The sequence below is a fragment of the Glycine max genome, unplaced genomic scaffold (genome assembly GCF_000004515.6).
Source record: "Glycine max cultivar Williams 82 unplaced genomic scaffold, Glycine_max_v4.0 scaffold_51, whole genome shotgun sequence".
Classification (NCBI taxonomy): domain Eukaryota; kingdom Viridiplantae; phylum Streptophyta; class Magnoliopsida; order Fabales; family Fabaceae; genus Glycine; species Glycine max.
Window position 1 is genome coordinate 115,095 of NW_024464724.1, and position 5,375 is coordinate 120,469.

The following is a 5,375-nucleotide window of genomic DNA, read 5'->3' on the forward strand; positions in this document are numbered from 1 at the left end:
GAGCATCTCGATAGATTACTGGACTCAATCGAGCATCTGAGTAAAAATTTATTGTCGTTTGAATGTGATTCGAGCTTCTATTTTAAATTTGGAGCGTCTCAATATATTACGAGTCTCTGTCGGACATCCGAGTAAAAAGTTATTGTCGTTTGAATTTGCTACGAACTTTCATTTTCAATTGGGAGCGTCTCGATATATTACAGGACTCAATCGGACATCCGTGTATAAAGTTATTGTCGTTTGAATTTGATACGAGCTTCCGTTTTCAATTTGGAGCATCTCGATATATTACGAGACTCTGTCGGACATCCGAGTAAAAAGTTATTGTCGTTTGAATTTTCTACGAACTTGTGATTTCAATTTGGAGCGTCTCGATATATTACGGGACTCAACTGGGCTTCCTTGTATCAAGTTATTGCCGTTTCAATTTGCTCAGAGCTTCGAGTCCCAATTTTGAGCGTCTCGATATATTACCGGATTCAATCGGACATCCGAATAAAAAGTTATTGTCATTTGAATTTCCTACGAGCTTCCATCTTCAATTTGGAGCATCTCAATATATTACGAGACTTAATCGGACATCCGAGAAAAAAGTTAGTGTCGTTTGAGTCTGCTACGAACTTCCGTTTTCAATTTGGAGCGTCTCAATATATTACGAGACTCAATTGGACATCCTTTTATAATGTTATTCTCGTTTGAATTTGCTATGAGCTTCCATTTTCAATTTGAAGCATCTACATATATTTTGGACTCAATAGGACATCCGAGTATAAAGTTATTGTCGTTTGAAATTGCGTAGAGCTTCTGTTCTCAATTTTGAGCGTCTTGATATATTACGGGACTCAATCAGACATCCGAGTAAAAGGTTATTGTCGTTTGAATTTGCTATGAGCTTTGGTTTTCAATTTGGAGCATCTCGATATATTACGGGACTCAATAGGACATCCGAGTATCAAGTTATTGTCGTTTGAATTTGCTCAGAGCTTTGGATCTCAATTTCGAGCGTCTCGATATATTACCGAATTTAATCGGACATCCGAGTAAAAAGTTATTGTCGTTTGAATTTGCTAGGAGCTTATGTTTTCAATTACCAACGTCTTGATATATTATGGGACTCAATCGGACATCCGAGTTAAAAGTGATTGTGGTATGCATTTGCTACGAGTTTCCGTTTTCAATTTCGATTGTCTCGATATATTCTTGGACTCAATCGAACATCCGAGTAAAAAGTTACTGTCGTTTGAATTTTCTACGAGCTTCCATTTTCAATTTGGAGTGTCTCCATATATTACGGGACTCAACCAGACATTAGTGTATAAAGTTGATGCAATCCTCCTTAGGAAGGGACCAATCACTAGAACCATGAGCAAGAGGCTCCAAGAAGATTGGGCTAGAGCTGCTGAAGAAGGCCCTAGGGTTCTCATGAACCTTAGGGTAGATTTCTGAGCCCATGGGCCAAGGTTGGGTCCAATTATCTTTGTACATATTATATTAGGATGTCATTATATTTGGTCCTTGTATTTAGGGCTCCATATTGTAGGTAGGGTACCCTAGAAATATAGGATTTTTCAGCCCTTGTATTTTTGGGCACCTAGACTAGTTTTTGTATTAGGGGTAGTTTTGTAATTTCACATGCACTAAGTGGATATTTGATGTGTGTGGTTGGAAATAAATTTATTTGAATTGGTAGAAGCCCAATCCAATTAAATTTTAGAGGGGGAGGTGAGCATTTGCTTACTACACCCCATTGCCACATCATATAGTCACACTTTGTGCATGTCCTTCATGCTTTTCATGCCTCATGACACCTAAGCACACTTAGTGGAGAATCTTGGAATTGATCTTGGATTAGTGGGCTGAACCATAACTAAAATTCACTAATCATAATTAGTGAAATTTTGGCTCCAAAGTTTGGCTCCACAAATTCAATTTCAAATTCAAGTGAAATTTGAATTTCCCTCCAATTTTGTGTGACACTTAGGCTATAAATAGAGGTCATGTGTATGCATTTTTTTAAACTTTGATCATTTGAATATTAACTTCAGATTTCAGAGCTCTTTTTGAGCACAAAATTTCGTGCTCATCTCTCCCTCTCCCTTCATTCATCTCCTTCTTCCTCCAAGCTCTTATCCATGGCCTCCTATGGTGGTGAGCTTCTTCTAGACTCATCTTCTCCTTGAAGTGGCGTCTCCTCTCTCTCTTCCTTCTCCATTCCGCTGCCATTTATCTTCCAAGAAGCAAAGGAATCCATTGATGAAGAAGATCCTAGGCCTACAAGCTCCAATGGAGCTTGCATCAAAAGTTATTGTAAATTCAATTTGCCTAGAGATTCGGATCTCAATTTTGAGCCTCTCGATATATTACGAGACTCAATGGGACATCCGAGTAAAACGTTATTGTTGTTTGAATTTGCTACGAGCTTCCGTGTTCAATTTGAAGCGTCTCGATATATTACGGGACTCAATCGAACATCCGAGTATAAAGTTATTGTCGTTTGAAATTGCTCATTTCTTCTGTTTTCAATTTGTAGCATCTCGATAAATTACGGGACTCAATCGAACATCCGAGTATAAAGTTATTGTTGTTTGAAATTGCTCAGAGCTTATGTTTTCAATTTTGAGCATGTCGATAAATTACGGGACTCAATCGGACATCCGAGTAAAAAGTTATTGTCGTTTGAATTTGCTAGGAGCATCTATTTTCAATTTCGAGTATCTCGATATATGACGGGACTCTGTCGTTCTTGTAAATAAAAAGTTATTGTCATTTGAATTTGCTAGGAGCTCTCGTTTTCAATCTGGAGCGTCTCGATATATTAAAGAACTCAATCAGACATCCGAGTATAAAGTTATTGTCGTTTGAAATTGCTCAGATCTTATGTTCTCAATTTCAAGCGTCTCGATATATTCGCCACTCAATCGGACATTCGAGTAAAAATTTATTGTCGTTTGAATTTGCTACAAACTTCCGTTTTCAATTAGGAGCATCACAATATATTACGGGACTCAATCGGACATCCGATTAAAAAGTTATTGTCGTTTGAATTTGCTCATAGCTTCTATTTTCAATCTGGAGCATCTCGATATATTACGGAACTCAATCGGACATCCGAGTATAAAGTTATTGTCGTTTGAAATCCCTCAGAGCTTCTGTTCTCAATTTTGAGCGTCTTTATATATTACGGGACTCAATCGGACATCCGAGTAAAAAGTTATTGTTGTTCGAATTTTCAATGAGCTTCTTTTTTCAATTTGGAGCATTTCGATATATTACAGGATTCAATAGGACATCCGAGTGTAAAGTTATTGTTGTTTGAATTTGCTTAGAGCTTCGGATCTCACTTTCGAGCGTCTCGATATATTACCGAATTCAATCAGACATCCGAGTAAAAAGTTATCGACGTTAGAATTTGCTAGGGGCTTCCGTTTTAAATTTGGAGCGTCTCGATATATTACGGGACTCAATTGGACATCCGTGTAGAAAGTTATTGTCGTTTAAATTTGATTCGAGCTTCCGTTTTCAAATTGTAGCATCTGGATATATTACGGGACTCAATCGGACATCCGTGTATAAAGTTATTGTCGTTTGAATGTGCTACGAGCTTCCATTTTCAATTTAGAGCATCTCGATATATTACGGGACTCAACCGGACATCCGTGTATAAAGTTATTGTCATTTCAATTTGCTCAGAGCTTCAGATCTCAATTTCAAGTGTCTCGATATATTATCGAATTCAATTGGACATCCGAGTAAAAAGTTATTGTCGTTTGAATTTGCTAGGAGCTTTTGTTTTCAATTTTTAGCATCTCGATATATGACGGTACTCAATCGGACATTTGTGTATAAAGTTATTGTCGTTAGAATTTTCATTGAGCTTTTGTTCTCAATTTTGAGCGTGTCGATAATTTACGGGACTCAATCGGACATCCAAGTTAAATGTGATTGCGGTATGCATTTGCTACAAGTTTCCGTTTTCAATTTCGAATGTCTCGATATATTATTGGACTCTATCGGACATTCGAGTAAAAAGTTACTATCGTTTGAATTTTCTACGAGCTTCCATTTTCAATTTGGAGCGTCTCGATATATTACGGGACTCAACCGGACATTCGTGTGTAAAGTTATTGTCAATTCAATTTGCCGAGAGCTTCGGATATAAATTTTGAACGTCTCGATATATTACGTGACTTAATAGGACATCCGAATAAAAATTTATTGTTGTTTGAATTTGCTACGAGCTTCCGTTTTCAATTTGGACCGTCCCGATAGATTACGGGACTCAATCGAACATCCGACTATAAAGTTATTGTCATTTGAAATTGCTCATTTCATCTGTTTTCAATTTGTAGCATCTCGATAAATTACGGGACTCAATCGGAAATGCGAGTATAAATTTATTGTCATTTGAAATTGCTCAGAGCTTCTGTTCTCAATTTTGAGCGTGTCGATAAATTACGGAACTCAATCGGACATCCAAGTAAAAAGTTATTGTCGTTTGAAATTGCTCAGATCATCTGTTCTCAATTTCAAGCGTCTCGATATATTACGCCACTCAATCGGACATTCGAGTAAAAATTTATTGTCGTTTGAATTTGCTACAAACTTCCGTTTTCAATTAGGAGCATCACAATATATTACGGGACTCAATCGGACATCCGATTAAAAAGTTATTGTCGTTTGAATTTGCTCATAGCTTCTATTTTCAATCTGGAGCGTCTCGATATATCACGGAACTCAATCGGACATCCGAGTAAAACGTTATCGTCGTTGGAAATCCCTCAGAGCTTCTGTTCTCAATTTTGAGCGTCTTTATATATTATGGGACTCAATCGGACATCCGAGTAAAAGTTATTGTCGTTCGAATTTGAAATGAGCTTCTTTTTTCAATTTGGAGCATCTCGATATATTACGGGACTCAATAGCACATCCGAGTCTAAAGTTATTGTCGTTTGAATTTGCTTAGAGTTTCGGATCTCACTTTCGAGCGTCTCGATATATTACCGATTTCAATCAGACATCCGAGTAAAACGTTATTGTCGTTTGAATTCGCTAGGGGCTTCCGTTTTCAATTTGGAGGGTCTCGATATATTACGGGACTCAATCGGACATCTGTGTAGAAAGTTATTGTCGTTTGAATTTGATCCAATCTTCCGTTTTCAATTTGGAGCATCAGGATATATTACGGGACTCAATCGGACATCCGTGTAAAAAGTTATTGTCGTTCTAATGTGCTACGAGCTTCCATTTTCAATTTGGAGCGTCTCGATATATTTCGGGACTCAATCGGACATCCATGTAAAAAGTTATTGTCGTTTGAATTTGCTATGAACTTTCGTTTTCAATTTGCAGCATCTCAATATATTTCGCGACTTAAT